We start from the raw sequence: 16,059 nt of genomic DNA, 5'->3' as shown, positions 1-16,059 counted from the left end.
TAGACCCATGTTGAGGAGAAGGCCCAGAAAAATTTTAATTTCGGAAACTTGGACTGGTTTCCACCGGAAAGGCTGGACATAAAAGCTTCCCGGGTTGGCGGCTATAAATTGAGTGGCATACCGATTTGTTTCTGCCACGACTAAGTCCAAGAGCTCCGCAGTCAAGAACAGCTCAAAAAATCCCAGGGCCGAACCGATCTGAGCTGTCTCAACCCGAACTCCAGACTGGGCGGTGAAAGGGGGAACTAATGGTGCGGCTGAAGTTGGTGACTGCCAATCAGGATTTGCCAGCACCTCAGGGACTCTAGGGGGTCTACGGGCCTGTCTGTGCGGTGGCTGCGACGGGGTAACTACTGCACGTGCCACCGTACCAGCTTCAACTGCCCTTCTGGTGCTCGCCACTTCACCATGTTGTACGGCAGTGCTGGTACTAGGTCCAGGATGGGCTGCGCTGCTGGTGTATGCCTCACCACGTATTCCGACAGCTCCAGCCCCACTCTGCTGCTCTTGAAGCGGATCCTGCGCAACCTGTGGTCTAGCGACACGGGGCCGGGTACGCCTGGTTCTATCAGGGACCTCGACCTCCTTGTCCGAACTTTGGGTCAGACTGCCACTGCTTTCTACAGGTTCATATTCTGACCCGCTAGATTCGTCAGATGAGGGTTCCCATTCCTCATCCGACTGGGTCAGAATCCTGTAGGCCTCTTCAGAAGAATACCCCGTTTGACATTTGGACTACTAAATTTAGGGGTATTCCCTGAGACTACCCAAGAAAAAAAGCAAGCCTGTCTTACAAAGGGGAGGCTAGCGAAGTACCGGAGGCCGCTGCGATTGATAAAAAATATCAAAACTGATTTTTTTATCGCCGCAGCGCTTGGAAAGTGATTGTGCAGTGATCAAAAAAATATTTATTTTTTTGTCACGGCGGCGGGGCGGGTGTGGGTGAACGCACGTGTGGGCGACCGATCAGGCCTGATCGGGCAAACACTGCGTTTTGGGTGGAGGGCGAGCTAAGGTGACACTAACACAATTATAGATCTGACTGATCAGTTTTGATCACTTACAGATACTATAAAAGTACAAATGCTGATTAGCGATACGCTAATCAGCGAATCAGTGAGTGCGGTGGGTTGGGCGCTAACCTACCTAACCAAGGGGCCTAAACTATCCTAAAACCTATCAGTCAATTCTCGATCTTTTATTTTTTGGCTCCTCTCTTTATAGTGGTGCGTTTTTACTGCGTTTTTTTCAGTGTATCTGCGTTTTAACATGAAGTGAATCTATTTAATCCCATTTTCATTTGGGGTGAATAAGTGATATGAAATACATCAAAAGATATGTAAAAAAAATATTTCAAAAGATATATATAAAAAAAAATTGTCCATTTTTTTTTTACATATCTTTTGATATATTTCATATCACTGATTCACTTCATGTTAAACGCAGCTACACTGAAAAAAAAACGCAGTAAAAACGCACTTAAGAGAGGAGCCGAAAAATAAAAGATCGAGAAAATCGAAAAACATGTATGTGGTCGATTAACTGCAAAAATATCGGCCTAGAAATGATTTATCGAGAAGCGTGAATAACGCAAGAATAATATACTATTTGAATGTAGAACTGTATACTGTGGAAATTATCTAAAACCATCACTCTCATTGTAGATATGATATATTCTTTATTATTTTTCCTTTTGTACCCGAGAAGTTGGTATAAGACCAGTAACTATGAAGTATTAATAATAAAAAATCGGATACCCTCTCTTTGAAAAAAATTGGGTATTCCAACCATTTAATCAAATCACCAACACATGTTGAAACCCGATGTGAACAATCAAGGATGGATGAGGAGAGTATGAAAGCTGAGAGGTTCAGACCACAGGTGGCCCACTGAGGACGAAATAAGCTATCTCGAAACGCGTTTGGGCGGAATACCTGTGCGTTAATTTGATTGCGAACTATACATGGCCATGTATTAAGTCCTATTATCAAGTAGCAAAATATCGCCTTATTTATCGAAACTTACAGACGGACTAAATCTCACGAGAATTGGGACGAGATCCCGAAAGACGCTGTAAAGAGAAACCAACACTACTGGAGCGTGGTGTGAGCGGTGGGACGCCACTGGAAAAATCTCCACACGCACAAAAAAACCTTGTGATCAGCGCAACGTGTCGTGAGTAATAAATGTGTACATTCACCCTCTAAAGTGGGTAAAACCGATTGACTATGAAAGCTTAAAAGATTAGAGGTCCTATATGTACAGATTGACATTAGATATCTGCTATTGGGACTCACCTACATATACAAGTCTTTGTACTGGGACTCTTACCTATACATATAAGCCTTCATAGGAAACTGAAACAACAATCGTTCTAGAATGTTTTATTTTATGCATTCGATTTTATTTATTCGATTAATGTCATAATCGATTTTATATACTCAATATTTTATATTCGATAGATTGTATTTATGTTTATGCTTTATGTTTTTGGTCTGCTGTAAAAGTGATAATAAAACTAGCCGTGGCCAGTTTACACCCAAATCTGCAGTGTTGGAGTGGCTTCTTTAGGTGTGCCCACCGTCTAAGGGGAGAAGATGGCGATCCTGGAGAGCTAAGTGACCCCTGAAGTGTCACACTACATAGTAATATAGTTTGTAAGGCTGAAAAAAAAAAAGACATAAGTCCATACAGTTCAGCCTGGTATCCTGCAAGTTGAACCAGAGGAAGGCAAAAAAGCAAAAAGGCCAATTTTCCACATTTTATGGTTAAAAATTCCTCAATTCCACAATCAGGCAATCAGAATAACTCACTGGATCAACGACCCCTCTCTAGTAGCTATAGCCTGTAATATTATTACACTCCAGAAATACATCCAGGCCCCTCTTGAATTCCTTTAGTTAATTCACCATCACCATCTCCTCAGGCAAGAATCCTCTTCTATGTTTGTGTACAAACCTTCTTTCCTCCAGACGCAGAGGGTGTCCCCTCGTCACAGTCCTGGGAATAAATAGACCATGGAGAGATCTCTGTACTGATCCCCAATATTTTTAGGCCTCTCTCACACAGTCAGTATTTGGTTAGTATTTTGCATCAGTATTTATAAGCCAAAACTTACGGTGGAACCAATAAAGAAAAGATATAATAAAAATATGTGATTGTTCTGGGATTTGGACCCAATCCTGGTTTAGGTTTACAAACACTGACCAAATAACAATGTAAAACTGACCAAATACTGACCGTGTAAAAGAGGCCTTATATATAATTATTAGATTGCCCTCATATGTATTTTCTAAACTAAATAACCTGAATTTTGATCATCTTTCTGTGTACCACTAATAACCACCCTCTGTTTTCTATCATTGAGCCAGTTACTTACCCACATACAGACATTTCCCCCCAGTCCGAGCATTCTCATTTTATATACTAACCTTTTATGTGGTACAGTGTCAAATGCTTTGGAGAAGTCCAGATATACGACATCCATTTATTCACCGCTGTCAAGTCTAGAACTTACCTCCTCATAGAAATGGATTAAATTAGTTTGACATGACCGTATATGCTGATACGGTGTTAAAGAATACCTAAACCTTTTTTTACCATTTTCTTTTAAACTGTTCTAAATAGCCACAAAATCATTTGTAATTTATTTTTATTAATTAATTATGCTGTTTTTCCATCTTAAAAAAGGAACCAAAGTCCTGGATTGTACCGCTTCTTAAAATCATCATTCTGGTGCAGTTCTAGCTTGTCAGCGCTGTACTCGTGTATGGATTTCTGGCTGGCGTGGAGAACGCTGCACAGGACGAAGCACAGCTCGCAGCTCCTGCCTATGCTCTCCCCCCCCCCCCTCCCTTCCCCAAGCTAATTCTGGCTAATATCCGTACCAATGTGTTCTGCCAGGATTTAGCACATAGGTACAGAATCCTTGAGCTGAGAGGAGTGGGCACAGACAGGAGCCTGCTCCACTAAATCCCAGCAGAGCATACTCGGACTGGTCCACAGGGGTGCAGGTGAATCCCCCTATGGGCCCCTAAGCAAGGTGGACCCCTAGTCTCCCACCCCCTTCACAAGTGGCACATAACACAGTAGACCTACTGCACTACATACATATATTCAATGTACAACACCTCAACCAGCCTATGTTCACATAAAAAACTTGATAGATTATTAAAGAAATTACCCACACAAACGTATTTTCTTTCTGTCCGTTCCGTTTTTTTGCGACCGTACGCGGAACAATTCATTTCAATGGGTCCGCAAAAAGAAAAAAAGTTACTCTTTGTGCATTCCGTATGTCCATATTTCCGCTCCGCCAAAAAAAAAAATCTAACATTTCCTATTACTGTCCGCATTACAAACAAGGATAGGACTGTTCTATTAGGGGTCAGCTGTTCCATCGCAAAATACATACGGTCGTGTGCATGAGCCCTTAGTAGCAGATTTTCTGTGGACTCTGGTATATTAGGTGGCTTATAATAAACTCCTGTTAATAATTTATTATTGTTTTTGCCTCCATACATTTCTACCCACAGTGACTCCACATCTTCATGTCCCTCACTTATATCTTCCCGGAGTGTGGGCTTTAGACAGGACTTTACATAAAGCAGACCCCTCCCCATCTCCGGTTTTGGCGATCCTTTCTAAACGGACTGTAACCCTGTACAGTAGCCCAGTCATAGCTATGTCTCAGTTATTCCCACTAGGTCATAGTCCTCCTCACACATCACCAATTCCAGCTCCCCAGTTTTATTAGTCAGGCTTCTGGCATTAGCATACATACATTTGAGAGGAAGTGTCTTGCTGCAGCTCTGCAATCAATGAACTGACATCCCCCTCATCTGCAAAGCTTGCAAACTTGTTGGAGTGTGTCCTATTAGGGCTAGCCTCCGTAGCACTCTACCCCGCTTTCTGTTATCCAGCTACCTACCTCACTTCCTAATCCTACATACTACCACCTCCCACTCAGTGAGCAGCAAACTCTTTTCCCTATTGCCAAGGTATCTCAGTGTTGAAATTCGCTTATTTAGAAAAAGCATCTGGGATTCCAAAAGTGCAATTTGCTCACATTTTGCACAAAAAATATGCACATTTGACAAGATGTACACTGGACTGCCTGGTCAATTTTGGAGCACATACGTGCTAATTGGGATTACACCAGAAAAGAGAAAAATAAAAAAATACAATAATACAGTGCAATGAAAATGATAAAAAAATGAATTAATGTAGTTCCCTCCTAAAGTCTCTGAATCTATCTTAAAATTCTCATGCTCGCAAACTCACATTTTCAGTCTGCTTATATAGCTGCTATTCCCAGACAACTCCAAACCAGACTGATTTTATTTTTCCCCTGAATTCAAAGGGTATGTTATTCATCTGCCATCCAGTCCATTTCTGGATCATCTCCTCAATCTGAGACCCTTCTTATTTGTTTCCAGTCACCAATCGATGAGTGAATTTTAGCACTGTCTTTTCTGCCACATATTAAACTATATCTATTACATGTATTTTTTAGATAAAAAGAATTGTAGATGGTTTTCTGGATATCATTTATTACTACATGTATACAGGTGAAACTTGAAAAAATTGAATATCGTTCAAAGTCCATTTATTTTAGTAATGCAACTAAAAAGGTGAAACTAATATATGAGATAGACTCATTACATGCAAAGCGAGATATTCCAAGCCTTTATTTGGTATAATTTGGATGATTATGGCTTACAGCCTATGAAACCCCAAAGTCACAATCTCAGGTACCCTTTGCTTAGGGGGTATGGATTAATTAGCTGACTAGAGTGTGACACTTTGAGCCTAGAATATTCAACCTTTTCACAATATTCTAAGTTTAAGCTGCATTACTGAAATAAATGAACTTTTGCACGATATTCTAATTTTTCGAGTTTCACCTGTAGCAGACAGTTTCGGGTAAATCCCTCAGTCAAAACATCACTGTGGCCCGAGAGAGCCCCTCCTCTGTAGTGACTCAATTAGAGCAACAAACGTTACACTGATCAATGCAATGTTCATCTATGGGCATCTTTAGGCTACTTTCACACTAGCGTTCGGAGCGGATCCGTCTGATGTTTCATCAGACGGATCCGCTCCGATAATGCAGACGTTTGCATCCGTTCAGAACGGATCCGTCTGCATTATTACTTAGAAAATTTTCTAAGTCTGAAAGTAGCCTGAGCGGATCCGTCCAGACTTTACATTGAAAGTCAATGGGGAACGGATCCGCTTGAAGATTGAGCCATATAGTGTCATCTTCAAGCGGATCCGTCCCCATTGACTTACATTGTAAGTGTGGACGGATCCGCTCGCCTCCGCACGGCCAGGCGGACACCCGAACGCTGCAAGCAGCGTTCAGGTGTCCGCTCACTGAGCGGAGCGGAGGCTGAACGCTGGCAGACGGATGCATTCTCAGTGGATCCGCCTCCACTGAGAATGCATTGGGGCCAGACGGATGCGTTCGGGGCCGCTCGTGAGCCCCTTCAAACGGAGCGCACGAGCGGACACCCGAACGCTAGTGTGAAAGTAGCCTTATCTAGGCCTATCAGAGAATAATAGAGTTGCCATATGGTTCTCAATTCTACACGTATTATAATGGTTTCTCTTGCAGATAACACCTTTCCCTCACAGCAGCAGTAAACAGATAACGGATCTAGCTATATTAGAGGTTTTCTCATTTGTGTTTGCTTCAGAAGAAAAAAAAAATAATAATAATTGCTTTCTATAAATATTGATTTAAAAATACAAAACATTCGGATGGACGTGTGGCTTTGAGCTGGCCATTCACAAGAACTTGAGAAGTCGTAATATGGGTGATAAATTGTGGGATTGTTCAGATGAATGATCACATCAGCAACATGCCAGATCAACAACGCAGAATGAAAAAATGACAATATGCTTAAACATAGTAGCAAATGATCAGCTTAATTTGGACAATCATGCAATACACTTGTAGTTTCGGCTGACCACAGCCAATATTTTCCAACCTGAAAGGCAAAATTTTCGACAGAAATTTGCCATCTGCCATAGGGCTCTTTCACACTTGCGTTGTCCGGATCCGGCGTGTACTCCATTTGCCGGAATTACACGCCGGACCCGGAAAAACGCAAGTGAACTGAAAGCATTTGAAGACGGATCCGTCTTCAAAATGCGTTCAGTGTTACTATGGCACCCAGGACGCTATTAAAGTCCTGGTTGCCATAGTAGTAGTGGGGAGCTGGGGAGCAGTATACTTACAGTCTGTGCGGCTCCCGGGGCGCTCCAGAATGACGTCAGAGCGCCCCATGCGCATGGATGACGTGATCCATGTGATCACGTCATCCATGCGCGTGGGGCGCCCTGACGTCACTCTGAAGAGCCCCGGGAGCCGCACGGACGGTAAGTATACTGCTCCCCAGCTCCCCACTACACTTTACCATGGCAAACAGGACTTTAGTGTCCTAGCAGCCAAAGGTAACAATTCAGAAAAAGCTAATTAGCATTTTTTTCAATCCCCGTCGGCTGAGTGGAAGGGGACGTGGCCTCGTGGGACCTGGGGGCAGGGTTTTAAGTTCGTCTTTTGAGGGTGGACACATTGTGGCAGGGGGCGTGTCTGGGCTCCTTCCTGCAAGAGTGACATCCTTCTGGGCACCTTACTGGCTCATTTGCATACCAAATAAACTGGATTTTCAGAGGATAAAAACATCTATTGCTGGAACAAAGGCACATCTTGAAAAAAGGTACTAAGTGCTATTAGGCCATGGCTTTACTTTAATAGCGATTATCCTGGTGACCGATTTCCTTTAAAGCTCACCTACAGCAGTGAAGAAAAATAGCTGGGTTATTATGGAAACCTGGCGTAAAGTTGTGTGTGTGTTTGTGTGTGTGTGTGTGTGTGTGTGGAGACTGGCCTGCAAGCTTCAATTGGCTGATAAGGGTCATGTGACCAAGCTTCTATTGGCTAATGCATTTTTTGGGAATAAAATACGTCCTAGAGAGCTGAGGCCTGGTCTAAAACCTTCCCGGACACCTGATGTACCTGTGTGCCAAGTTTCGCGATTGTAACTGCAACGGTACGGATGTCTTTAGCGGACATACATACACACAGCTTTATACATTAGATTTTTCAACGAATGGTCAATATCGGCCATTTTTACTAATTCTGGGGAGCTTAAAGGTGTTGTCCGAGTTATGAAAAAAATATATATAGCACTGAAAATCTGATGGGCAGCACTATATAACTAAGCTAAGCAAGTTTTATGCAAATATATATATTTCCTCATTTCCCTGGTTCTTTTCTGGCCCTTGGTTAAATGCAATAAAAACAATCTCTGCCCCTCCCCCTGCTCTGCTAAGGGAGTGGATACAAGAGCTGCCCTGAGTGACAAGTCTGCCCGCTGGGAGAATCAGCAGCATGTTGTATGTGTAGGACTATAAGTCCCAACTGTATAATGACACTGCTAAGGGAGTGGATACAAGAGCTGCCCTGAGTGCTGGGAGAATCAACAGCAACCTGTAAGTGTAGAACTACAAGTCCCACCTGTATAATGACACTGCTAATACACACAGGATCTTCCCCCTATCTTCTTGTGCAATGCTCTCTCTAGTCTGTCAGCTCCAGTGCCCAGCATTGTCTCCTCACTGCCTGCAGCTACCCAGTCTGTGCAGCTGACTGGGTTAAAAATCTTAGGAGAGAGCAGACAGCCCAGCAGTGAAGGGGGGCGTGGCCAGCACAGTGACGTCTCGTTTACAGGCTTGTAAACAAACTTTATCAGAGCAGGGAGAGAAGCTGACATCACAGGTCATGTGACCCGCAGTCAAATCTGATAAACCAGGCACTGCAGATAAAGTGAGTTAATTGTAAAGTTGTTATATTTGCCTAGTTAAGAACATAGAAAGAACACAAAAAAAAACTCGGACAACCCCTTTAAGAGTATCAGCAAAACCCTGTACTGTATCTACATAAAAAGTATACTTGTGACATTATAAGGATATAGATTTTTCTCCAACATGCACTCTCATCCATGTCAATCGAATAGTTTCTCAGCTATATCCGACGGTCATCAAAAACTCATGCATGGTGGATTCTATCAGCATTTCCATTGTAAATATCTTCAGTAGTTCTGGAACATTATTAATTAGGTTATCCAGCTTTTTAAAATTGAAGGCCTATTAAAAGTGGCAGCGAGTGTATTGCAGCTTTGTCCCATTTACATGAACACCCTGCACCGCCACTACTAAAAGTAAGGCCTTTTTCACATGTCAGTGAGTCAAGGATGTGCGCTGTCCATGCAGATGTACCCACTGACTTTACTGTGTGTATTCACATATCAGCGATTTTACATGGACCAAGGAAGCATCCCCAATTTTTGTCCATGATTACAGATCCTTCACATACATTACAGTCTACAGGTCAGTGAAAACCACGGACACAACACGGATGCATTCTGTGTTTGGGTCCTGGTTTTTGCAGATCGTTGATAGAAGATGCTCTGAAAACAAATTTTCAGGCCTTGCGTATGACATGTGAAGGGCAAAAATGGACACACAGACCAAACAGGTTCTTCACAGACATCCTCACGAGGGATGAGCGAATCGACTTCGGATGAAACATCCAAAGTTGATTTGCATAAAACTTTGTTCTAATACTGTATGGAGCAGGAGCTCCGTACAGTATTAGAATGTATTGGCTCTGATGAGCCGAAGTTATTGCTTTGCGAAGTTTCTCGAGACTGCACGCAATAACTTAATAAATTAATTTGTACTGTAAAAAAAAAAAAAACATTTCCCGAACTCAGGTTCTGTAACGAGGGGCAGGCGACGCGCGCTTCCTTCGCTGCACCGCCGGCAACCTGCGCAAGGAGAGGGGTAAGGACGTAGCCTGCGTCCTCGTCTCCATGGCAGCAGGCGAGCAGCAGAGGAGCTCGGCTGAGTTGGGCTGCTGTGAGTCACGTGACGCTGGCCACGTCATGTGACTCACCAGCCAGGCCTGTTTAAACAGGCAGCCTGCTGGCCACAGGTTGCCTGTGATTAAGGTCCTTATACGCTCCTGTATTCCTGGCATTGTTTTCCTGAATCCTGACCTCAGCTCTGCTAGTTTGACCTCGCTTCTGCTCATCCCTTGTTTGTTGTGATCTCCTGGTACTGACTTCCGGCTTGTGTTTGGACTCGCTCTTGTACTGATTTGACTTCGGTTAGTTTGACTTGCTTTGTGTTCTGTTTGTCCTGGCAGAGGTGTGGGTGGCAGTCAGGGGTGCACGCTTCTCTACCCCCATCTGTGCGGGGGGGTAGAGAGGCGGCGGAGTTTTTTTACAGTACAAATTAATTTATGAAGTAATTGCGCAAAGTCTCGAGAGACTTCGCGAAGCAAAAACTTCGGCTCCTCTGAGCCAATACATTCTAATACTGTATGGAGCTCCTGCTCCTTACAGTATAGAAACATAGAAACATAGAATGTGTCGGCAGATAAGAACCATTTGGCCCATCTAGTCTGCCCAATATACTGAGTAATATGGATAGCCCTTGGCCCTATCTTATATGAAGGATGGCCTTATGCCTATCCCATGCATGCTTAAACTCCTTCACTGTATTTGCAGCTACCACTTCTGCAAGAAGGCTATTCCATGCATCCCAGTATTAGAACAAAGTTTTATGTGAATCGACTTCGGATGTTTCATCCGAAGTCGATTCGCTCATCCCTAATCCTCACAGATGAATCACAGATCATCTTGTCACAGATGTCAGAAACACAGACATGTGGATAAGGGCCAAGACAATCTCCAAAGGACAGTGGGCAGATGTAAATAATAAAAAGGCTACAATGATTGCCCTAGTCCCCTAGCCCGTTCAAAACCATTGTTGAGGGTGCTAAGAAATGGACTCCCACGAATCTAACAGTAATAGCATTTTAAAAGGCTGGATGTAGTAGATGAATGTAGTAGTTTTAAAGAGCATACTTTGCACTGATCTGAGGGGTAATTTGCAGTGAAAGGGTGCACCCAAGAGACCTGCTTGAGGTCATTAGGATTATTGCTGCATTCATTCTAAAACATATCAATGCAAAACTGTTTGAAAAGCATCATTAACCAAATCAATTAGCTAAATGGGAAAGAAAGAAAATTTGGAATGGTTCTCCAACAGCTTTTTAATGCAGAATTTGAATGAGGACAACTTAAAATTACTAGTTATAGAACTGGCATTTCTGAGAGCTGGGTATGTGTAACTTCCATTAAATAACACTTTATTTCATACATAAAGTACAACAGGATCAATCTGCCATATACTACTGTTCATGGAATCTTACTTAAATTAATAGGTGCCTTAAAGCAGCATGCAGTTCAGTTACATATGGGAAATATTGCTGTATAATCCTGTATATGGTGGTATGCAAAGATTATTTTATGCACCGTCTGCACAGTTTTCAGTGGCTCGAGAAGAAAAGTCTGTTTGAGAAACAGGACCCCACAAGGAGCATGCTGTGCAATATGGTTCCGCAGAAGAAGGACGCACCTCTACAACTATTAAACTCAATAGGTAACTGTTACTTTAGGGCTAAATTATGACATCTTCTCTGTAGTCACATTGAAAGTGTTGTGGCTGCAGCATAAGGGCTCACGCACACAAACATGTATGCCCCCTGCCCCAATAGCAGTCCGCAATGCACAGGTACCAGCTGAGTGCACACCCTTTGTGGATGTGGACCTATTCACTTGAATGGGTCCGCGATCCACAATGTATGTTCCACACTGCTAAAATATAGAACTATTTTTTGTGGTGCGGAGGCACGGACAGACATCCCACAAAAGCGCTTCATAGTGCTTCCAATCCATGCCTCCGCTCCATATCTTGCAAATTGCGGACCCATTCAAGTCAATGGATCCGCATCTGTGATACAGAGTGCACACGGCCGGTGCCCATATACTGCAGACAACAATACAGGCACACATGCTCGTTCGTGTGCATGAGCCCTAAGTGACGTAATACTGTCGCACAGAAGGTCAGCTGTCTCACCTACAATACCATGGAGCACTGAAACACCCACCTTGCACCTTATGTTTTTGCAGACCTATTTCACATTGGCCAGGATGTGAAGATGTTTTATATTTTAAATAAATGTAACTAAAGCACATTTTCAGTACACATTATTTAGGTGAAAATTTTATGGGACACATATATAAAGACCAGCGTTTTAGACACCGGTCTTAATAAGGCCCTGCGTTGGATCTCTACATAACTTTGGTGTATCCAGGGCTGCTTCTAAATGTAAGATAGCTTCTTTGCTGTCTAACATTTAGATAATTTTCTATGCCTAAACCAAGCGTCAAAAATGACCTGCCAGCCTGTTCCCTTCCCTGCCCACACCATGCCCCCTTTTTTGACCAGGCGTAAGAGGGGAAGAAGTCGCAAATTCTGCTGCAAAATGGCGTGCGACAGGATCTGCACCATATATACTCCACAAAAGTGTTGTATATCTTTTCGTAAATGACCGCAATGTTTTATAGTTCAATCTGTGAACCTGCCACACTGAAAACGCTGCAAGATTTGATTACATGAAACAGTATACTATAATATTTAATTAGGTTTAATAAAGCCTTTGCAGCTAAGAACTTTCTGACTGATGAGCCTGACCAGCTCGAAACAATGACGGTATTGCCCTATGCTCCAGCAGCATCCCAATTCACTGCTATTCTTGGGGCTACCCCGAGCAAAGTCCTGTGTGTAGCTCCAGCCAAAATCAGGGCATAGCCACAGCATACATCTGTGAGAACTCCACTTCTTGGACCTCCTGTGTGTTTTGTTTTTTTTGGGTGAAAGGACGGAAGTACCACTTAATTCTTGAACATTTTCCAAAACAGTAGAAAACCTCCTTGCTCAATATTGATCTCCTCTTACTAGAAAGCAAGCTAGCTGGCTTATACACACTGGAATTATCCACCTGTCACATAAGGTGAAAGAAGAGAAAAATGACATGCGGTATGGAGGCCTAAGCAGTGTTCAATAAAGCCTTGAAAGGCACATCCTACTACTAGAGCGGACAGAGATGAATTGTGGCACTTTATGCAATCACTATGAAATTTAAGATTGTCCAATTTTCTGGTCTAAGTCTGTGTTCACATTTTCATTGTGGCTTTTGTTTGTTACAAAAGCCGCAACACTGAGGGCGAGACCAGACATGGTGGAACCCACTGACTTCAAATGGCAGACACCCTGGCAGAACCAGATGATTCCATTATGATGGAAAAAATGTATTGTGCTATTTTTCCCATTAAAAAAATAAACCTCTTATGTGGTTGTGAACAGAACAGAACAGCTCTTTGTTGCCTATGAATAAAGAGATACCGTGTTGGCACTACTCACATGTCCATAAGAACTGACTCTGCTATAAGCAGTGATTATCCTGGTTTCCACCTCAGCAATAAAGACACCAGATGCAAATCACCAATAAGGATTATAAATCCTGTAGCACACTTTAATAAAACCTTGGGGGAACATTTATTAAGACCAGCGATTTAGACGCCAGTCTTAGGGCTCTTTCACACGAGCGGATGCCATGCGTGGAATCCGCTGCGTGAAAGAGTGCCAAGCTGCGCTCTGGACAGCAGAGACCCGGAACAGTAACATGATTGATAACGCTCTTTGCCTCTCTGTGATCTTTTTACTACAAAATCACAGTGACAACTTTATTTCACTGAGATCATGTACTAAAAAGATCACAGAGAGGCACGGAGCATTATCAGTCATCAATTATCTCTGCTGTCCAGAGCGGGGCTTGGCTGTCTTTCACGCACAGCATCCGCTCGTGTGAAAGAGCCCTTAGTCCCTAGTTATGTGCAGGTTCAGGCCTCTACATAACATTGGTGCTTCCTCAGGCAGGCTGTGCGACATACTACAATCTCCGCCAGCTAGGTTTGCGTCATTTTCCACACCAAAAACTGGAATGGAAAGTGATAATTGAGATGGGCCTGTCAGCCTGCCCTCTTCCCGGCCCATGCCACCCCTCTTTTCCCGCCACTCGGTTAAAGTGGCGTGAGCGGCAAAAAGTCACAGATGTGGTGGCAGCAAAAAACCATTGCAACAAAATCTGCAACATTAATATGTCAAAAAGTGGCATATAATTCATAATAAATGTTCCCCTTGAAGTTTATTGGGCGTTGGCCACATGCGGTTTCTATGTGCACTGCACGTGTTGTAACAAATAAACTTCAAGCTTTAACCAGAGAGTGCCACAGGATTTCTTCTCTTTATTGGTCTTTCTTGCCTATAACAACCAATCACAGCACAGCAGCCAGAGGTCACACTACATTTTTTCCAGAACAGTAAAAATAGTAAATTTTTGAGGAGGAGGAGTACAAAAGTTACAGTAATTCAGATACATAATACGTAGGCCTACACTTGTTCACATCTGCGTTGGAGGCCCTGTTGAAGATTTTGTCAAAAAGACCAGACAAAAAAGCCTTGCATGCCGGACCTTTTCTTCTAGTAAAAAGACAGGATCCCAAATGGAAACTGAACGGACTCCATCACAGTCAATGGCGTCTGTCCAGCTCTGTTCCTAGATACCTGTTCAGACAATTAAGGCTACTTCCACACTGGCGTTTCTGGGTCCGCTTGTGAGATCCGTTTCAGGACTCTCACAAGCGGCCCAAAACAGATCAGTTCAGCCCCAATGCATTCTGAATGGATAAGGATCCGTTCAGAATGCATCAGTTCAGCCTCCATTCCGCTCTGGAGGATGACACCAAAACACTGCTTGCAGCGTTTTGATGTCCGCCTGACGATGCAGAGCCAAACGGATCCGTCCTGACTTACAATGCAAGTCAATGGGGACGGATCCGTTTTCACTGTCACAATATGGTGCAATTGAAAACGGATCCGCCTCCCATTGACTTTCAGTGCAAGTCAAAACGGATCCATTTGCATTATGAACATAATATAGCTGAATAATATATATTTTTTTGTTTTGTTCATGGTAATGCAAACGGATCCGTTCTGAACGGATACAATCAATTGCATTATAGGTGCGGATTCGTCTGTGCAGATACCAGACGGATCCGCACCTAACGCAGATGTGAAAGTAGCCTTAGGCTGAGTTCACACGGGCGTTGCGGGAAAATGTGCGGGTGCGTTGCGGGAACACGCGCGATTTTCCGCGCGAGTGCAAAACATTGTAATGCGTTTTGCACTTGCGTGAGAAAAATCGCGCATGTTTGGTACCCAAACCCGAACTTCTTCACAGAAGTTCGGGCTTGGGATCGGGGTTGTGTAGATTGTATTATTTTCCCTTATAACATGGTTATAAGGGAAAATAATAGCATTCTGAATACAGAATGCATAGTAAAATAGCACTGGAGGGGTTAAAAAAAAATAATAATAATAATTTAACTCACCTTAGTCCACTTGATCGCGCAGCCCGGCATCTCCTTCTGTCTCCTTTGCTGAACAGGACCTGTGGTGACATCACTCCGGTCATTACATGATCCATCACATGATCCATCACCATGGTAAAAGATCATGTGATGACCGGAGTGAACTCAGCTTTAAATCTTCCAAGCTCAACATCTCTCGATTATATATTGTGGTCAGATAAAGGCAAAGAAGCTGCTATCCATATGGAACATACAAAAATGATTCAGTTTGTGTTTTCTAAAAACATATTTTCAAGACCCAACACAGAGTTAACAATTTTAAGAAGTTACTAATGACGTGATTACACAGTGAATTAATTTGGAAAAATATTGTAGATTTTAAAGTTAAGTTCTTCATGAAGACACAATGGAGGTACGGAAACAGTTGGTAGAAATCTCATTTTAATATTCCATATAATACTCAACCAACCACATTGCATCACGCATAACACCCAACATAGGGCTGCAGTAAACGATTATTTTACTAATAGACTATTCTATAGATCATTTTTTACGATTAATCGAGTAATCTAATAAGAAAAAAATTAATTAAGACTGTTTTCCTTTATAAAAACTCATCAGATCCCCCTGCCATCAGTCCCCAACACCCTTCGTTCCCACGTGCGATCAGCCCAAGTGCATCTGCTCCATTCCCCCAGTGCCTTCA

At 42.9% G+C, this 16,059-nt stretch overlaps 1 protein-coding gene across 1 annotated transcript in view; it reads right to left on the bottom strand.

Moving 5' to 3' along the window:
• The window catches only part of CTNNAL1 (catenin alpha like 1), a 261,726-nt gene that overhangs the window by 176,127 nt on the left and 69,540 nt on the right, over window positions 1-16,059 (bottom strand). The gene's annotated exons all lie outside the window — the stretch shown is intronic.

Source organism: Bufo bufo, chromosome 5 (genome assembly GCF_905171765.1).
Source record: "Bufo bufo chromosome 5, aBufBuf1.1, whole genome shotgun sequence".
Lineage (NCBI taxonomy): Eukaryota > Metazoa > Chordata > Amphibia > Anura > Bufonidae > Bufo > Bufo bufo.
The sequence above is the reverse complement of the archived record's forward strand: the minus strand, read 5'-3'. Positions and strand labels throughout refer to the sequence as shown.